The 21,814-nt window shown below is 35.1% G+C and overlaps 1 long non-coding RNA gene across 1 annotated transcript in view; it reads left to right on the plus strand.

Moving 5' to 3' along the window:
• The first annotated feature begins 16,826 nt into the window (after positions 1–16,826).
• The window catches only part of LOC128579190 (uncharacterized), a 34,112-nt gene continuing 29,124 nt past the window's right edge, over positions 16,827–21,814 (plus strand). The window contains exon 1 of the long non-coding RNA XR_008378064.1: positions 16,827–16,875. This is a non-coding gene — a long non-coding RNA (uncharacterized LOC128579190). The remainder of the gene's footprint in view (positions 16,876–21,814) is intronic.

Genomic DNA, 21,814 nt, shown 5'->3' on the forward strand with positions numbered 1-21,814 from the left:
GCAGCAGCAAGTCCTTGCCAATCAATCATAATATTGAATGGAAATGGACTAAATTCTCCAATTAAAAAATACATGCATAAACATTTATGTATGGCATACATAATAGATAATTATGTATTGTTGCTGCATAAATATAAAAAAAGACACATATGCTGCCTACAAGAAAGTCAGTTCATGTATAAAGACATGCATAGAATGAGTGTAAAGGAATGGGAAAAAATATTTTACAGAAATGGGCACTGAAAAAAGAACAGAAGTAGCTAGACTTACAAAGATAAAGCAGGCTTTTACTCAAAAGTGATTTTTAAAATTACAAATAAAATCAGTTTATAATAATAAGTGGTCAATAATCAACTATAAATACAGAGGCTGCACCAAAAATGTGTACACATTTTAAGGAAAGAAAAAACTGTCACATTTGACTTCTGCAAATATAAGAGGTGCTTTGTATGACTTGTATTAATCTTTTGTTATCAGTATATATTATTAGAATTTTAATACAGTTTCTTCCTTTCTTAAAATATGTATGCATGTATGCATTTTTTAGCACCTTCTGTATATATATGAACCCAACATTGGAGCAGTAATACGTAAAGAAAGTATTAACAGACTTATGGGGAAAGATCAGTTGCCAGACAATAATAGTAGTAGACTTCAACACCACAATTTCTTTTTTTTTTTTTTTTTTTTATTGTTGGGGATTCATTGAGGGTACAATAAGCCAGTTACACTGATTGCAATTGTTAGGTAAAGTCCCTCTTGCAATCATGTCTTGCCCCCATAAAGTGTGACACACACTAAGGCCCCACCCTCCTCCCTCCATCCCTCTTTCTGCTCCCCCCCCATAACCTTAATTGTCATTAATTGTCCTCATATCAAGATTGAGTACATAGGATTCATGCTTCTCCATTGTTGTGATGCTTTACTAAGAATAATGTCTTCCACTTCCATCCAGGTTAATACGAAGGATGTAAAGTCTCCATTTTTTTTAATGGCTGAATAGTATTCCATGGTATACATATACCACAGCTTGTTAATCCATTCCTGGGTTGGTGGACATTTAGGCTGTTTCCACATTTTGGCGATTGTAAATTGAGCTGCAATAAACAGTCTAGTACAAGTGTCCTTATGATAAAAGGATTTTTTTCCTTCTCGGTAGATGCCCAGTAATGGGATTGCAGGATTGAATGGGAGATCTAGGTTGAGTGCTTTGAGGTTTTTCCATACTTCCTTCCAGAAAGGTTGTAGTAGTTTGCAGTCCCACCAGCAGTGTAAAAGTGTTCCCTTCTCTCCACATCCACGCCAGCATCTGCAGTTTTGAGATTTTGTGATGTGGGCCATTCTCACTGGGGTTAGATGATATCTCAGGGATGTTTTGATTTGCATTTCTCTAATATATAGAGATGATGAACATTTTTTCATGTGTTTGTTAGCCATTCGTCTGTCATCTTTAGAGAAAGTTCTATTCATGTCTCTTGCCCATTGATATAAGGGATTGTTGGCTTTTTTCATGTGGATTAATTTGAGTTCTCTATAGATCCTGGTTATCAAGCTTTTGTCTGATTGAAAATATGCAAATATCCTTTCCCATTGTGTAGGTTGTCTCTTTGCTTTGGTTATTGTGTCCTTAGCTGTACAGAAGCTTTTCAGTTTAATGAAGTCCCATTTGTTTATTTTTGTTGTTGTTGCAATTGCCATGGCAGCCTTCTTCATGAAGTCTTCCCCCAGGCCAATATCTTCCAGTGTTTTTCCTATGCTTTCTTTGAGTATTTTTATTGTTTCATGCCTTAAATTTAAGTCCTTTATCCATCTTGAATCAATTTTTGTGAGTGGGGAAAGGTGTGGGTCCAGTTTCAGTCTTTACATGTAGACATCCAGTTCTCCCAACACCATTTATTGAATAGGGAGTCTTTCCACCAAGGTAAGTTCTTGTTTGGTTTATCAAAGATTAGGTGGTTGTAAGATGTTAGTTTCATTTCTTGGTGTTCAATTCGATTCCAAATGTCTATGTCTCTGTTTTTGTGCCAGTACCATGCTGTCTTGACCACTATGGCTTTGTAGTACAGACTAAAATCTGGTATGCTGATGCCCCCAGCTTTATTTTTGTTACAAAGAACTGCCTTAGCTATACGGGGTATTTTCCGGTTCCATACAAAACGCAGAATAATTTTTTCCAAATCTTGAAAGTACGATGTAGGTACTTTGATAGGAATGGCATTGAATAGGTAGATTGCTTTGGGAAGTATAGACATTTTAACAATGTTGATTCTTCCCATCCATGAGCGTGGTATGTTCTTCCATTTGTTAATATCCTCTGCTATTTCCTTTCTGAGGAGTTCATAGTTTTCTTTATAGAGGTCCTTCACCTCCTTCATTAGGTATATTCCTAGGTATTTCATTTTCTTTGAAACTATGGTGAAGGGAGTTGTGTCCTTAATTAGCTTCTCATCTTGACTCTTATTTGTATACAAAGGCTACTGACTTGTGGACATTGATTTTATATCCTGAAACATTACTGTATTTTTTGATGACTTCTAGGAGTCTTGTGGTTGAGTCTTTGGGGTTCTCTAAGTATAAGATCATGTCATCAGCAAAGAGGGAGAGTTTGACCTCCTCTGCTCCCATTTGGATTCCCTTTATTTCCTTGTCTTGCCTAATTGTATTGGCTAGAACTTCCAGCACTATGTTGAATAGTAAAGGTGACAGAGGACAACCTTGTCTGGTTCCAGTTCTAAGAGGAAAAGCTTTCAGTTTTACTCCATTCAGTAAAATATTAGCTGTGGGTTTGTCATAGATAGCTTCAATGAGTTTTAGAAATGTGCCACCTATGCGTATACTCTTCAGTGTTCTAATTAGAAAAGGATGCTGGATTTTATCAAATGCTTTTTCTGCATCTATTGAGAGGATCATGTGATCTTTATTTTTGCCCCTGTTAATATGGTGGATAACGTTTATGGACTTGCGTATGTTAAACCAGCCTTGCATCCCTGGGATGAAGCCTACTTGATCATGATGAATGACTTTTTTGATGATAAGCTGTAATCTATTGGCTAGGATTTTGTTGAGAATTTTTCCATCTATATTCATGAGTGAGATTGGTCTGAAATTCTCCTTTTTGTTTGGGTCTCTTTTCCTGGTTTTGGTATCAGGGTGATGTTTGCTTCATAGAATGTGTTGGGGAAGATTCCTTCTTCCTCAGTTTTTTGGAATAATTTCTGCAGTACAGGAATAAGCTGTTCCTTGAAGTTTTGATAGAATTCTGGAGTGAAACCATCTGGACCAGGGCATTTTTTAGTTGGAAGCTTTTTTATTGTTTCTTTGATCTCAGTGCTTGAAATTGGTCTGTTCAGGAGGTCTATTTCTTCCTGGCTAAGTCTAGGGAGAGGGTGTGATTCCAAATATTGATCCATTTCCTTCACATTGTCAAATTTCTGGGCATACAGTTTCTGGTAGTAGTCAGAGATGATCTCTTGTATCTCTGTGGGATCAGTTGTTATTTCCCCTTTATCGTTTCTGATTGAGGTTACTAGAGATTTTACTTTTCTATTTCTAGTTAGTCTGGCCAATGGTTTATCTATTTTATTTATTTTTTCAAAAAACCAACTCCTTGTTTCATTAATTTTCTGAATGATTCTTTTGTTTTCAATTTCATTGATCTCTGATTTGATTTTGGATATTTCTTTTCTTCTACTGAGTTTAGGCTTAGATTGTTCTTCTTTTTCCAATTCCATAAGATCTCTTGTGAGATTGTTGATGTGCTCTCTTTCTGTTTTTCGAATGTAGGCATCTAAAGCGATGACTTTTCCTCTCAAAACTGCTTTTGCAGTATCCCACAGGTTTTGGTAGCTTGTGTCTTCATTGTTGTTATGCTCAAGGAAGTTAATGATTTCCTGTTTTATTTCTTCCTTCACCCATCTGTTATTCAACAGAAGATTGTTTAATTTCCATGCCTTTGGGTGGGGTTGAGCATTTTTGTTAGAGTTGAGTTCCACCTTTAGTGCCTTATGGTCTGAGAAGATACAAGGTAAAATTTCAATTCTTTTGATTCTGTTGATATTTGTTTTGTGTCCCAGGATATGATCAATTTTGGAGAATGTTCCATGGGGTGATGAGAAGAATGTATATTCTTTATCTTTGGGGTGGAGTATTCTATATGCGTCTATCAAGCATAGTTGTTCTAGGGTCTCATTTAAATCTCTTACATCTTTGTTTAATTTCTGTTTAGAGGATCTGTCCACCTCTGTAAGAGGTGTGTTAAAGTCCCCTGTTATGATGGTATTATCAGATATCATATTGCTCAGACTGAGTAAGGTCTGCTTCAAGAATCTGGGAGCATTTAAATTGGGTGCATAAATATTTAGAATTGAAATGTCTTCTTGTTGTAGTTTTCCCTTGACCAATATAAAGTGACCATCTTTGTCTCTTTTGACTTTAGTTGCTTTAAATCCACATGTCTGAAAATAATATTGCAGCTCCTCTTTTCTTCTGAATTCCATTTGCCTGAAAAATTGTCTTCCAACCCTTGACTCGGAGCTTTAATTTGTCTTTTGAAGCCAGGTGTGTTTCTTGCAGACAGCAAATGGATGGCTTGTGTTTTTTAATCCAGTCAGCCAATCTATGTCTCTTCAGTGGGGAATTCAAGCCATTAACATTTATGGAGATAATTGATAAGTGTGGTAGTATTCTATTCGTCTTATTTGGTGAGAGTCCATTGCTTAGTTTTATCTTTTGCATCAGTGTGGAGGTTAGGTTCTGTCCTTCAATTTCTGAGTTCTTACTTTGCTGCTGATCCATTGTGGTGGTCAGTGTGCAGAACAGGTTGAAGTATTTCCTGTAGAGCTTGTCTTGTTGTGGCGAATTTCCTTAATGTTTGTATATCCGTAAATGATTTGATTTCTCCGTCAATTTTTAAGCTTAGCTTAGCAGGGTACAGAATTCTGGGCTGAAAATTGTTCTGTTTAAGTAGATTAAAGGTAGATGATCATTGTCTTCTTGCTTGGAAAGTTTCATTAGAGAAGTCTGCGGTCACTCTGATGGATTTGCCCCTGTAGGTCAACTGGCGCTTACTCCTGGCAGCTTGCAGAATCTTTTCTTTGGTCTTGACTTTGGACAGGTTCATCACAATGTGTCTTGGAGAAGCTCGGTTAGAGTTGAGGCGACCCGGGGTCCGATATCCCTCTGAAAGCAGTGTGTCAGACTCTTTGGTGATGTTTGGGAAATTTTCTTTTATAATATTCTCTAGTATGGCTTCCATTCCTCTGGGGCATTCTTCTTCCCCTTCTGGAATTCCTATAACTCGTATGTTGGAACGCTTCATAAAGTCCCATAATTCTGACAGTGAACGTTCTGCTTTCTCTCTCTTCTTTTCTGCCTCTTTTACTGTCTGAGTTATCTCAAGAACTTTGTCTTCTACCTCTGAAATTCTTTCTTCTGCATGGTCTAACCTGTTGCTGATACTTTCCATTGCATCTTTATGTTCCCTAATTGACTGTTTCATTTTCTTCAACTCTGCTATATCCTTTTTATATTTTTCATATCGTTCATCTCTGATTTGATTCTGTTTTTGGATTTCCTTTTGGTTATTTTCCACTTTATTAGCAATTTCCTTCATTGTTTCCATCATTTCTTTCATTGTTTTCAACATGTGTATTCTAAATTCCCTTTCTGTCATTCCTAACATTTCTATACTGGTGGAATCATCTGCAGTAGCTACCTCATGGTCCCTTGGTGGGGTTGTTCTAGACTGGTTCTTCATGTTGCCTGGAGTTTTCTGCTGATTCTTCCTCATGAGTCATTTCCTTTATCTGTTTCCTTGCCCTAATTTTCCTTTCACTTCCTCTTGCTCTTTAAGTTCTTGTGCCTGTGGGCTAAGCTTTACAGGACCAGAAGGGTGAGAAGGTTGGAGAGAAAAAAAAGGGGATGAAAGAAAGGAGGACCGAGTGATAAGAAAAAAAGAAAGATAGAGAAAGGAGAGGGGGTGGGTGTAAGGAATATTGACAAAAAGAAGAGAGGCACAGAAAGAGGGAGACAGGGCAATATAGGTGTACAGTAGGGTACTTTGACACAACCTTAAAAAACCCCACCTTCTGGGGGTGCCCAGTTGCGTGGTTCCCTTGAGGTCAGCAGCTCTTTGGTAACCCGATCAGACACAGTACCCCACCTCCACCAAGTAGAGAGGAAAGACAAAAATGCTATGAATCAAACCAAAACAAGCAAACAGAAAACTTTACGGGGATAAAATTGGGTGAAAAACCAAATGATATCGGTAGAAAAACTAGCAAAAATGAAGTTGAAGTTATTAAAAATGGCAGCAATGGGAAATTATAATTAAACTAGGAAAATTGAGAAAGAAAAAGGGATCTGTGTGGAAAAGATTGAAATTGAAAAAACAAAAGAACATCAGCAACGTCAAAATAAACAAACAAAAAAAACAACCAAACAAAAAAAAAATACACAACCAAAAATAAAGCAGTTGTATATGTTATTGAATATTGTCTGGGCAACATGTGGTCTTCTGGGGTATGAGATGTTAGTCACAGTTCTGATACGACTGGGGGCTGCTGATTTCTCAAACCCCAGCAGGTAGACACCCTAAATCTCTCTTCAGCCTACTTAAAAGGCACTTTGAACTTGTAAACTTGCTGAGCAGAAGCTTTCCCAGCTTTCTCGCTGGAATCGCTGTTGAAGTGGCTATCCACTTACCCAGTGTGCCAAAACCGGTCTCACTCTGCCCCTGAGGGTTAGGGCTGCAAGGCGGCTCAGACCCCACCCTTAGGCTACTTGGTTGCTGGGTTACCAGCTCCCACCCTTTTCTAGCTCTGCAACCCTGAGGGCGGAGCTTGCCGGGGCAGATCACTGACAATGGATCCGGGTGACCTACCGCCAAACACTATTAGCTCCGTCTGGCTCAGCGGCTCAGACTGGGGCCCTAGACAACGGCCAAAGTTCTCCGCACTTCCACTCAGGCCCTCCCCAAGGCAGTTCAACTCAGTGCCAAGTCCAAGGACATCAAAACAGTTCACAGGTAAGGCCTTTCTTGTTTGCAGCCTCGTTGCTACTGAACTTAAAGTTGTGGGCGGGTTTAGACGGATTGAACACACGCGACCACTTGCCGGTTTTCCACTGTTTTAGTCCTCCTCTTGGGGTCCAGAAGTCTCTCGCTGACTCCCTGTATCCTCCTAGGAGTGATGATAGGCAGTTCCCACAAGCCAGAGATGCCTGGAATCCTATCTCCCCAGACTCACGGTGCCCAGATGCAAGGAAGCTGTTACTCGGCTGCCATCTTGCTCCGCCTCTCGCCTCAACACCACAATTTCAACAGTACTGACATCATCCATGTAGAAAATCAGCCAGGAAACATAGGAGTTAAAGCCATTCTAAACCAAATGGATCTGACATATACTTACAAAACAATCCATCTAACAACTGAAACATACACATTCTTCTCAACAACCCATGAAATGTTCAGCCTAAACTATATGTTAGGCTACAACATATCTTAATAAATATTAAAAACTTAAATTATACCAAGTATTTTTTTTCTGACCAAAGGGAAATGAAACTGAAACCAACAGAAGGAGCTTTGGAAATGGAAAAAGTACATGGAAAGTAAACCAGATCTCATGACCAACCAAATGATCTAATGAAGAAATTCGAAATATAAAATTTCTTGATGTAATTGAAAATGAAAACACAACATACAAAATCTAGGGGATACATCCAAAGTTATTTAGAGACCCATTTCTATCTATAAATGTCTACATAAAAAAAGTAAAGGTGTCTCAAATAAACAATCTAGTCTCAAGGAACAATCTAGTTCGAGAAACTAGAAAAACAAGAAGAGTTTAAATCTTCATTTAGTAGAAAACAAGAAATAATAAATATTAGAGTAGAAATAAAATAGTGATTAAAGAACAATAAAAAAGATAAATGAAAGAGCTTGGTTTTTTAAGCACCATTTTATTAAAACATCAAAACAACTTGTAAAAATAGTATTTAAATAATATTTTTGACAAAGGAGCTAAATGTCTGGGAAATGTCTGCATTATGAATCAGTAAGTGATACATTACAAAACAGAGATTTGACTCAGTTTTTGTTCAAGTGTTCCTTCTTCTATAGAATACTACACACTTGTTAAAATATTAATGAAGTCTTATTGAATTTCTATACTATCATCAAAGTAAAAAATAATCTCACTTAAATATCAATTACTTATTTGCCCAAGATTAGGTATAGTTTAATGACTGAGGATCAAATCAATGATTTTGGATTAAGAAGGACATAGAGTAAGGCATTGTTTATTTATTTCTTTGTAATGTGATAAAGTCTCACTTAAACAGCCCTTTTATGAGAGTATATTTAAGGACTTTTTTTCATATTATGGAAATACTGACATAAAAATATCTTAGTTTGGGTGGATAGATGACTGAAATTCAAGTTCATATAGTTATACTATGGTCAAAAATAGATAGTTATTTTTATATTATTTAATATTTATCTCTAAATATGAGTTCTAATGACAAAAATTGAGATGGAATAATTCTGTTGTTACAGAATACAATATATTGTTGACGAACTCAAACAGTACCTTATATGTATTTGTACCCTTTGAATGGAAGCTATTTGTTTTACAGCATGTCAGAATGTTACAGATTCTTTTTCTCCTCTTCTTTATCAAGTCTATTTGATTTTTGTTAATTTTTAGGTTAATAAGAGGGTACATTAATATTATTTAATTTACTTTAAGTATAATCTTACTTAAAAGTGCTTGTTTTCTGTTCATAAAATTAGCTAAATCTAGTAGTTCACAAAATTATAAAGTTATGCAAGGATTATGAGGAAATAAATACATTTATTAGGGAACAATACAAAAGTTTCAACTCTTTTTCTTATGATATTTCAAGAAGGGATTTTTATTTTATTAATATATAAGTATTTAACAGTAATGCAAAGAGACTGGACTTGTTAAAAAGCTTAAAGTCAGATTCCAAATCCTATGCTTTCATTTGTGTAAATGTAAAAAGTGCTCAAGTATTCAAAAGTGCTTTGAATCAAATTATGATAAGATTAGGAAAAATTAAAATTCATATCCTTGGTAAATACAGCAATTCAAGTCTAACCTTGTAATTAGAATGCTGAATTATTAGAAGGAGATGAGATGAGTTTTTCTTGGGTGAATGAATATTCACTGTATATCCCAAGACACATTTCAATTTCATCAACATTCTAAACGTGCTCTTATCATTGTGCTCTCCTGATTTATAGTATTTTCCTCAATCACACTTCCTGTATTTTAACAAACTCTGTCTATCAGTGATGAATTAAGTTCATTTTTTTCTAGTTAATTTTAGTCCACACAACACCCCCTTGCTTCAACGACTGGGAAAAGAGTTGGTATCCGAATGTTTTAAATATATAAATATGTTCAGATGCTATTGAAATCACTATACGGTTACTTCCTTTCAAAATAGTTCAGAAGATTTACAACAAACTGTTCAGAATATTTAAACAGTAGAAGAGAATAATTTAACATAAAATTTAATTGAACAATACTATGATATAGTGAAAATATTTGGCAGATCTACACACTTGTGTATACATGCGATTAACACTTACTTAAAATCAAATAGATCTTATAATTTCCTAATTTCAAGTGGCAATATTGATTCATTTTAGTTTATGGATACTAAGCACCTTATGCAATTTAGACATCAATATTAGGAGAAAAGGAGAATATCTAGAAGGATCCAAAAAGAGGGCAATGTTTAAAACTTCCTTTTAAATTAGCAAGGTGACATCATTCTATTTTTTTATAATTTTACTGTAATCTCTATAAATATATATCCAGGCTAACTATAATTTCTGCTGTGTTTCTATGTTAGTGGTTTTTTGATGAATAAGTTGTAACATGAAATTGTCAGAATGCATAATTAATAATAAGGCATATCATACAGACTAGGTCAGGTAGCCTATATTGCAATCAACACTCACAGTTATATATGGACCTTGGTCAGGTCACTTAATGATTCTGTGCCACCATTATCTCACATGCTATAGAACAAGGATAATACTGGTAATTCTACTTCAGAAAGCTCTTGTGGGGATTCAGTAGGTCATCATGAAGAACTCAAAGCAGCACCTTATATATTTGTACCCTTCAAATGGAAGCTACTTGTTGTTTTACAGCATTTTGTGATTTTCAAATCATCCTTTTAAAGTTGTATATATTCCTGGAGGAGGAAATTTTTTTCCATTACTCTTTTATTGGGGAAGAATAAATGTTGGAAAAGCTTCCACTACACAAAGAAATAAATAATTTTAATCTCGGAAAAGATATTACTGGCACCTTCAGCAGGGGAGACTCAGAGCATGAGTTAAGTTCCACAGTGTTATATAGCAATGAAATTAATTCTAATACAATATTTTAAAATGTAAAATAAATATTAATGTTAAATATATCTAAAAGTAAAGAAATAAAAATGTTTATATCAGCTGGAGTCAATAATTTTGTACTACCGAAATATAGAAATATGTTGGTTGTAACAAAAAATTACACATAACTTTTTTTTTGACTAAACAAATATTTCATGGAATGGGTTTTATCACAAAGTCTGACTGATTTTTTTATATGTGAATTGAATTAGACATCACTTGCCCAACAAATGGATGTTCTAAGGGAAATTGGCAAACTTCCACAGACATAATTGGAAAAAATGCAAATAAGCATGCCTTTCTAGGGCGAAATTTGGAACAATGTATGCTTTTGAGAATCTATCAAGAGAAAATAAGAAATATCAAAAGTGTACTTAGGCAAAGCACTAATACAGAACAAGGAGCCAGCAATTCAATGCGGAAGGCCTCACTTTGGTCCCAGTACACATCAATTTCTAAGATTTAGTGGTTAAGTTACATAGCATCAATATCCTAATATGATTCAAATTTCAGCTTCCACAGTATATTATTTGAGCAGTTTCATGAAGTACAAACATTGCAGCCATCTTTTCAGTCCAAAATTCATTATGTAAAACCAGGTGTACATCATAATGAGCAAATATGTCACTTTTCTCAAAGTCTGCACATCTGTAATTCAGTTTATGCACAAAGAGTAATGCACATAGTTGTGTTATTTCCTTGCTCTCAGTAATAAACACAGGTGATGTTGAGTAAATAGTTGAGAAGAAAATGGTTAATAAAAGGGAAAGTGCACAAAGCAAAAAATAATAACCCTAGTAGTCAAATTTAAATCAAATATAAATGGAGTTATAGAAGAAATATATGACCATTTGTTCCTAGAATGTTAACATTGCTGCTGTCCAAGGGGTTATACATATGAAGGTAGAAAATATTATGAAGGCATCATTGCCATAATTACCAAAGAATTTATGGTAAAAAGAGATGATGATGTCTCAGAAGTGACTACAGGAAAAAAAAAAAAAAAAAACCTTCACATTAAAACCACTCTTGGAAATATTACACAACCCTGAAACACAAAAATAAAATGATTCAAACTTAGGAAGAGTATGAAGGCATAGGCAAGGTGCTCATTCCGTACCTTACGAAATAGGAAGGTTAACATTGTTGAAATGATTCTTGAGCAGGTTTTTACAAAGAAATACAACAATTAGTTCTCAATTTGCTAATGATTTAAATAACAGTGTATAGAATGAATATTAGATTATCGTGTTTAAATTTCTCTCTGCATATAAAAGTAAAAATAAGAAAATTTAATGTTGTGATGAAAATGTTTGCAGGTAATAAAATAATCGTAATTTTTCTTTCTCATTATCAAGATCACTTTGCATGCTTTCAGCCTGCATGGCAATTTTACATTCCTGTAATATCTTGTAAAATGAGGTTCTTGTATTTAACACTGAGTATTTACAGCTTAGGGATTAATAAAAGTTTCATTTCTGGCAATGAACATACACTACTTTTATTAAATGTATGCACATTAATAAAATAATGGAAAGTACCTATATTAATATACATATGTAGATTGAGTTGTTTACTTTCCAGTTCAACTTTTCTGCCACCCACATACTCCCATCTCATTTATTTGGGGTGGGAAAGAGGTTGATGAATTATTTATAAATATTGTACAGTTTGAAAGAGAAAAACATAAATATGAACTTACTTGAGGATTTTATTATGAATTTTAGGTTACATAGAGTAATTAAAGTTTTTCTTTACTTTTTTTATAAACAAAGAAAATCATTCTGTCAGACACGATCTGAATTTACATTAAATAGAGTCTTTCCTGTTTCTCATTGATATCAATGATAAAAGTGTTAAGTCAATCTATACTTTTTAAATCATTAATACAAAGCAAACAAATGAGGCAAAATCTGATGGCAAAAACAATAAGCTAATGCATATCCAAAGAAAAGTTTCAATCATATCAGTGATTTATGAGAAAGTCAGATCCAAATACATCCCAATGATCATGCACCAAGTGTTGTTTCAAATCAGACATAAAATAGCCTTAAATTTATGTGATAATTTTCAATAATGTAGTTTCCTGTGACTCATTAAGGTTATGACAAATAACACGAAGAAATGTACATTTTTTTCTATTTCACTAAATGAATACTCCCCCATAGAATAAAAATAATAATAATTTAAAAAAACGCAGGTCAGCAAACTTTAGTACTACCACTGAAGAATTTTCCATATTATTTGCTGTTAGTTTACAGAAATAGAATTTATACTGATAAGATTTCAGGAAGACCACCATCTTGCTACATTTAGTTGTCAATTCTAATTCTTATTTGTAGATTCCTTAGGAATTTCCTAGTTAATAATTATGTTTTCTGCAAAGTGGGTAGGTTTACTTTTTCCCGTTTCAATCTGTATTCCTTTTTTTGTATGTTTTATTTCAGCAGTGACTTGAAATGAAGCAGACCTTTGTATTGTTTTGAACTTCACATATTTTATGAATTTACTTCTTTAATAGATGAGGGTTTTAATTTTAACACAATTTTACAGAAAATGTATGCATATTTTTCTCTACTCAGTCCCAAGGAGAGAGAGATAGGTTTATTTCTTATCTTCTTCCATGCAACTAGATTAATTTACCCTTACATTGAATGTGTATTCTCAGGATTTCTAGGGTTTTGCAGTATTGTCTTATTAGTTTCTAGGGCGTGAGCATCTCGAGCTTTTATCCCCTTTCCAATATAATCATTTAACAGAAGCCTAATACAACCGAAGTTCAGTGAAGAGCCTCAGGCTGATAATCAGCTTTGGAATCTGTGTTTGCCTTCTAGGATTGCCATTTTCATTTCATTTGAGGGCAAGGTATGTTTATTGCTTTTATGCTAATTCTTTGATGTATTTAAAAAAGTTTAAAATCCCCTCTACACTGTACTATATACAGTTATAATGGTGAACCAGAGTTTTAATATGTACCCATAATAATTGACAGTTTAAGTAACATCCAAACAAAACGAAAAACCAAAGAAACACAAGTGGCTAAAAAAAAAAACAAAACTTACTTTTTAAAAAATTGGGGAAGCATAATTGAACAGGTAAATATATTAAGAACAATATCTTGGACATAAAAAATTAAATATTGTTTTCTCACAATTTAGAATTTAGACATAGCATGGTATTACAGATAATTCATGCTAGAGAGAACTCCCATGCATGAACATAAAAGGATAATAGACAATACATTAATTGAATAAACCCATCTTATCAGAGAAGATATTTGCTAGAATATTTTCTTCTATGAAGCTAAATGAAAACATGGTATTTGAATAATGTGAATTTTAATAGTGGATAAAAATGAGAAGAAATACACATCATCAAGGAAGCTGAGTCAAGAGCTTCAGTAAATTGAGTGATGAGGGAACCCCCATATTCCCTGAGTGCTTAGTATGTGCAGAACACAGCTTTATGAGCTCCTAAAAAATTTTATGTAATCTGAAAGCTAATCCTGAATATAAGAGTTGATATAAATATTGTTAGATGAGGTCTAACCTATCTATAGTTAGGAATAATTAAATGTCCAAACTAAAATAGCTTATAGAGAGTGAAGCTGTATTTTGAAATGAAGGGTTTTTTTTTTAATTAATAATCACAGTGTTTTATCATTTTAACACAAAATGAAGTGTGATAAATTCAGTGTGTTTTTTTTTTTAAGCCAGGTGGGATCAATAACACATCTATTATGTTACTAATTTTTTACTATTTTATTAATTTAATAAAAATAAAGTGTTCATTGTTATATCAAAGCAGTCTCATGTTTTCATGTACTAACTGGGCAATTGTCAACTAGGTTAAATGGTTAAAACTAAGGTAGTTGTCACAAATAATTAAAATTGTATAAAATCATATAACTACATTAAAAAGTGCACGTGATTCATAAACATGCTTTTTTTTAATATAGACAAATGGCAAAAAATATGCGAAAAAATACTCAACATCTCCAATAATCAAGGAAATGCAAGTAAACTCCTAATCAACTACCACCTTGTCCCTGACAGGACGACCATTAGTAATAAGGCAAAAAATGGTGGATGCTGGTGTGATAGCAGAGAGAAGGGAGTTCTTATACATTGTAAGTGGGACTATAAATTTGTACAGCCTCTATGAAAAACAGTATAGCAATTTCTCAAAGAAATAAATGTAGACTTACCATTTGACCCAGCAATCCCACTCCTGTGTATCTACACACGTACACACACACACACACACAAAGTTATTTTATCAGTAAGAACCCTCCACTTGCGTATTTATTGCAGTGCAAGTCATACTATCTAAGATGTGGAATGAACCTAAGTGTGCATCATTTCATGAGTGGATTAACAAATATGGTATATATATTATGGGGATAGATAGATAGACGGATGGATGGATAGACAGATAATAGATACATAGGCTACTACAGAAATTTTGAGAGAGACTGTTATGATCCATCATTTCACTTCCAAGAAACACAGTTGGCAGTGCCCTTTCAAACCGTGCAAGTTTCAACCTCCTCGACTTATTTGTGCTGCTGACAGGGCTTCATTTGTTTTTGTGTGGATTTTACATTTCTTGATTTTTGTATATCTCAAAGCCTTGTAACGACCCATGTGTGTGTGTATATATATCCACCATGCATGCTGTTCATCCAGAAGAAGAAATAATTAATGTCCTTTGCAGCACTTTGTATGGAAATGGAAACCATTTTTCTAAGTGAAGTGTCCCAGGAAGGGAAAGACAAACATCAGGTGTGCTCTCCAATAATTTGGAAATGATCGCCGGACACACACAGGCATGGAGAGAAGTAAAAGTCCTTGGAACTCAAAAAGGGGGTAGGAGAGGGAAGGAGGGGTAAAATCTTATGTATCAGGTACAATCAACACTATTTGAGTGATAGGAACAGTAATAGTCCCAACTTCAGATTCCATTAACAAATGCTATCCATGTATAGAAGCATTCATACCCCTTAATTATTTGAAGGGAAAAAAATAATAATTACCTATTGTTTTAGTGCATATTATTCTGGTGATAGTTACTTAAAGCCCCGACTTCAGCATTATATAATTCATCCATGTAAGAAAAACACTTTTACCCTCTAAATCAATTGAAATTAAATTAATTAATCAATTACTTTTTAAAACTAATTATAATAACATTGACCATTGTTCATATACTTTACATCATATACTAATAATTCTCACAAAATCCATATGTATTGAAGTAATCATTTTAAATTAGATGAATTTGTGGCACACAAAGGTTAAAGTAAAAATTACTGGGGTAATTTAATTACTGGGGTCCAAGATATAAAGAGACTTTTTTTTCATTCAGTTTATATATGCATCTACTTCTATGTCTATATCCATATTTATGTCTATGTATTTTTAGGAGAAGGGTCTTTGCCTGTAGTCCTAATTATTCTTCTATGGCTAATATCCAGAATCTATAAAGAACTCAAACAAGAAAAATAACCCTCAATAAAAAGTGGATAAAAGACATAAACAACTTTTCAAAATAAGATAGACAAATGGCCAAAAATCACATGAAAAAATGCTCAAAGTCACTAATCATCAAGAAAGTGCAAAGTAAAATCACAATGAGATATCACTTTTCTCAATGACCTTTAAAGTCCAAAACAAGATTCTTACCTGGCTGCAGAGAGAAAGGACTGCTTATACACTGTTGGTGGGACTGCAAAATAGTACAAACCATACGGAGACTCCTCAAAGAACTACAAGTAAACTACCATTTGATCCATCAATCCCACTACTGGATATCTACTCCAGGCACAGACTGACAAATATTGAATGATCTCCCTTATGCTTGGTATCTAAAAAAAAGTGGAATTCAGGGAAGCAGAGAACAGAGTGGTGTTTGCCTGGACTGAGGAATGAGGGATTAAGGAAATGTGGCTCAAAAAGTACTGTTTCAAATAAATAGAATTAATAAATTTGAGAGATGTATTGTACAGCATGGTGACTATAGTTAATAACCCTATATACTTGAGAATTGCTAAGAGAATACACTTTAAATGCTCTCAGCAGAAAAAAAAATAAGCATGTTTGTTGATGGATGATGTTTGCTAAACATATGTACAGCAATCATAAGGTTTTAGTCTCTTTGTGGGTTGCTATTAATGAATACCTGAAGCTGGGCATCTGGAAAGAAAAGAGGTTTGTTTCGATTTTTGAAGAGACGGGGGAGCGGAGGGCTCGTCTCATCCAGGGGCCCTGAACCAAGGAGCACGGAGTTTGAAAAGCCAGCAGCTCGGGGTTCGGTGGCACCCGCCCCATCGGCCGAAGTTGGGGGGGGGGGTGGGGCGCCAAGCGCGCGGGGTGGGGGAGGTCCTGGTCTTTGGCTTCTCTACTCCGTCCTGTTTTAACAGCGAACATGTCGCGGCCTGTCAGGTCAGTGCGGAGTCCGAGGCCTGGAGCGGGTTGGAGGGGGTTGGGGGGTGAGCGGTGGGGGACAGAAGCCTAGAGTAGGCCCTCCTGAGTGCCACGCGCGGCCTCCTCCCTTTCCGGGCCCGGCGCGCCCTTGAGCGTGGGGGGCCTTGCTGGCGCGCGGGGGTGGCGGCTGCGCGCCCGTGCGCGCTTCCCTCCCCGCCCCGCGCTGCTGCAGGCTCCGGTCAGTTCTGCTGCCTCCCCCACCCGCCTCACTTGGAGCGGGCGGGGTGTCCCTGAACACCCTGGTCGCCGGAGGGGGAGGGGTGTGAAGTCAGCTCCCCCAAGCAGGCCCAACCTCCTCGGGCCGGCCCCTCGGAGCCCACAGGAGAGAGGCCGACTGCTGCTCCCCACCTTCCGCGGGGAGGGGCGGCAGCATTCGTACTGCCCGTTCCCCCGCGACTTGCGTGGCGGTGGGAGAACTCAGCCGTCTTTCTCGGGCGATCGCGGTGTTACATGCGAGGGGGGAGGGCGGTTTTGCCACCCGGCCCCGCCTCTATCCTCCCGGGTCGCTGCAGGCCCCGGCTCCGGATCGGGCCGGGCGTGGGCGGGACCCGTTCTTTTCCCCTTGGGCTAAAGTGAGAGTTCGGGCTGGATCCTGGAAAATTAAGGACTGCTGCCTCTCCCTTACCTCGGAGTTTTGAGAGAATTAACCCCAAAGTTCGCTTTTTCTCTCCTGACTAGAAAATGTCCTTCTTCGGGGAAATGCCCGTACTCAGGGAGGCGCGGGTTAACAGCATGGCCCAAATCCCGTGTAGTCCTCCTTCCACTCTTACCGTGTACAGGTTTCGGGATATTTTTGTAACCCTCTCCTTCCCAAGTGACTTTAATAATAAAGAGACTAGGTTCTGTTGTTAAAAAAAAAAAGAAAGAAAGAAAGAAAAGAAGTTTGTTTCATTCCTTGTTCTCCAAGCTATTTAAGAGGCATGGAGCCAGCACCTGCTTTTGGTAAGGGCTTCAGATTTCGTCCACTCATGGCAGAAAATGATGGGGAGCTGGAGTATGCAGATATCACACGGAAAGACAGGAGGGAAGAGAGTGATGGTGCCAGACTCTGTTCATAAGCAGATGTCATGGGAGCCACTATGGTGAGAACTCCCTACTGGAGAGAATGGCACCCGGCCATTCATGAGAAATCTGTCCCTATGACCCAAATACCACCCTTGCAGCCCCACCTTCTACACTGAGAATCAAATTTCGACATGAGATTTGGAGTGTCAAATATCCAAACCATAGCAATTGTACAATATAAAGGATAAAATTATTTGTAAATTATGTCTCCACTCAATAGTAGGCTAAGTTAGGAAGTATATCTTCAAAAGTCAGATGGGAAAGGAGGTAATTGGGAAGAAAGTTTAAGTCTTGCTAAAAATCTATACTTTCTCATGCAATGATTATTAGGTGTTGAGAGATTTTTATTACATGAAAGAGTAATTGGATGCGTGTATATGTTATGAAAAGAATTTTCATTGTGGAGAACAAAGTATAGAAGAAAATATTTAAAGTCAGGGAATTTGATGACAAATACATCCTAGTAGTTTAAACCAGAGCCTTAAGAGACTGAATTTGGTGGTACTGTGAAGATTGAGAAAGACCAAAAAATTGGAAATATTTCAGAGATAAGATAGAGAAGATGTGAAAATTTATTAAATAAAGGAAAGAAGAGTTACAATCTGGAATATAAATTTTACAAATAAAGATGTCTCCACTTAAATACAATAATCAATACAGTGCATCTCAAAGTAACTGCAGTTATTTCCCAAGTATTAGGAAAATAAGTCAAAATAACTACAAAAGGACAGGTTGCAATAGCGTATGAATAAAATGAAAGAGTGCCCTGATTCCTATTGGCTTCGATTAGGTCCTTGTTCTTGGTGTAGTTGATAAAGTTACAGAAAAAAATACATTGACCCAGGAATTTTATTAATGACATAGTACTGAGCACAGCATAGCATTATCCATTCTATAGATTAAATGAATGGAACAGGGCCTATAAATCTATGTCACCTTAAAATCCTGGGCCTGCTCTGATGTACAACTATGTCATCATGTACAATTCAATAGATGTCATTTGAGAGGATTTTGTTCATCTGGGATATGGAATTAGCTGGGAGAAAAATTTTTGTTGAAACTTTTTCAGTTGCTTTGGTCAGTCTCTTTGACAGTTTATTGAAAAATGTAGGTGTTATTGTCTAAATGTTGCTGTGAATATATGTTGTTGACATGATTAGCATTTATAATCATCTTGCTTTAAATAAAATAGATTACCCTTCACAGTGTGGGTGAGCTTCATCCAATCAGTTGAAGGCCTTAAAGAGCAAAAATTAAAGTTTACTAGAGCAGAAGGAATTCTGCTCCTGTCTCAGACAGGCTGCTGTCTGCCTGCCATTATTGGACTTGCCTATAGCTTCCACAATCCTATGAGCCAGTACTTTAAAATTAAGCAATCTCTCTCTCTCCCGCCCACCCCCCACACACATACACGCACAGTTTGTTGTGGCTCTGTGGAGAATGCTGATATAATCATATGAAGATACTTTCTATATAAAATCTGTATGCAAAATAATATTATGTAACTTTCCTTGATAGGACAAATAATACTAATAAATAAATACAAAAAGATTTAAAAATATAAATATGGATTATTAAACTTTTTGTATCTGACATAAAATGATCATACCCTTTTTAATGTATTTTCTCATTTACATGGTTTAATATAATAAATTGATATAAGCAATAAGCTCATTTCTTTTCTTCATTCTTTTCTGTAAAGTTACAGGGACACCCAACGGAAATAACAGTAGCTCTATGGCTTTTAAATATAATTCATCATTTAAGCACTATGTTCTTTTCATCTTTAAAATGAGAGAGTGTATACTGGATGAGTCCTACTTTCTGTTAATTTTTCACTTATTCATATTGAGCTCTGCCACTGAAGTTGAATATATATGAATTCTTACTTCATGTATACCTGAAAAAATGTATTTAATTCCCCAGAGAAATAACTTTCATAGAGTAAGCAATTAAATTTTACTTTGAAGTCAAGGTAGAAATATTTTAAAAATAATATATGAATATCAATTCATAAATCTCCAGTAACATGTTTCCCTTTATTCCATTTTCATTACTTGAATGAAATGAGTTTCATTTCTTGAATGGAAACCATGGGAAGTTATTTAAGAAATCTTCATTCATACTTATTCTGTATCAAGAAAGATAAATTCAATAAAAGTAGCCAGAATTAATTTTTAATTTTGTTTCTAATTGAGAATCAAATATCAATGCTATGTTCTTTAAATGTAAAATTTTTTCTTTTTTGTTTTATTTTAAGCAACATTATTAAACCTTTCATCTCTAAGTGCTATATATGTTTAGAATAAAAGATCCTAAAATATTAATAAGATAAAAATTAAAATGATAATCCATTTACGTTATCAAAGATTCACATAGTTTTATTACAAGTTACTAATTGGAGAAAACAGTACTGCGTGTTAAAAGAAGCATTATATTTTGAATCTGCTTTTAATGGCCATTATACCAATGGTCTATCATATTTTCATTATAAACCCAATAAGTGACATGCGTATGATTGATTTTAACCATCTCCTTTGAAGCTGATTAAACCGGTAAAAAGCTATCACCAGATGCATGCAAAATCTTTTCTTCCCCTTCAGGAACATTAGTTGAAGACCAAAAAAAAAAAAAAAAAACGAAAAAAAAATATTCACTATTATGAGTTAGTGATTTTCTAGAGATTTAAAAATAAAAATAGAAAATGTTCTTAAAAGCATGACTTTCCTGATGTTTGTTAAGTTCGGTGACCTCGTTATAAAATGCCATTGAGAATAAACTGTGCCCGGTTCCAGAAAGGTTCTCTCTGTACAGACTTTGTCCTGTAGACAGGTCACAAACAGAAGACTGTGCTTCTCTGTCTTGAGAAGTTATAGAATCATTGAAACTATGCAATTATATTGTCAGTCAAAAAATAAATAAATAAACATTCAAAACTCTAACTGTAAAAGGCATAATAAAGACTGTTGTTTTGATAGAAGTGTTATTTAAGAAAAAGGAGAAAAACTTGAAAAATATTCTAAAGTCTTGTACTTTGAAATAAAAGTCTCTTTTAAGGAAGGTATATATTTATTTTCATAGATTCTATTTTTTAAAAAGTAACTATGTGCTGCACTAGATCTTCAAATATACTGAATATTGAAGTCTCCTTTTATAAATTATCATAAATTATATAGCATTTATGATTATTATTTTATTTAATATAAATTATTCTGAAGTCAATAGTACAAAACATGAAAAATATCAGCTATTAAGGAATGGCAGTGAAATATTTATAATGTCAAGTCCAAGTGAATACTCAGGGAGATTGAATTCACTAAAAATTATCTTCTGCATACTTATTAGGGATTGTCATATTTTTAAGTAACCTGTTTGAGTTATTTTCCACCAATAGATGAAGTAGAATTTTAGTCTATTATTTTCTATGTAAAGTATCATTAATATTTTCATCAAATAAATAATTATATGATGACAGTGATGGATCTAACAAGTGAAGTTTCAAACCAAGAGGCTCAAGAAACATTAAGAAGGACAGCCACACTGAACGGGTGCATAGTACACATTGAGAACCACACCTTTGTTGAGACTTTTGTAAGAGACAAAAGACGGGGCAACTCAAATGAGACTCTATTTCTTTAAATTATAGTTTTACCATTTATTGGATATTTGACATTGGGAAATTACAAAATTTTTGAAATAGTAATATTTTCACCAGCAGTGAATTTGCTAAATACACTATTATAATTAGAGGGTAATGAAATAATTCTGTTATCAAATTTTAGTTCCATTCTGGAAACTTAATACATATTCAGTAAACGCTAGCTGTAATTAA

Source organism: Nycticebus coucang, chromosome Y (assembly GCF_027406575.1).
Source record: "Nycticebus coucang isolate mNycCou1 chromosome Y, mNycCou1.pri, whole genome shotgun sequence".
NCBI lineage: Eukaryota > Metazoa > Chordata > Mammalia > Primates > Lorisidae > Nycticebus > Nycticebus coucang.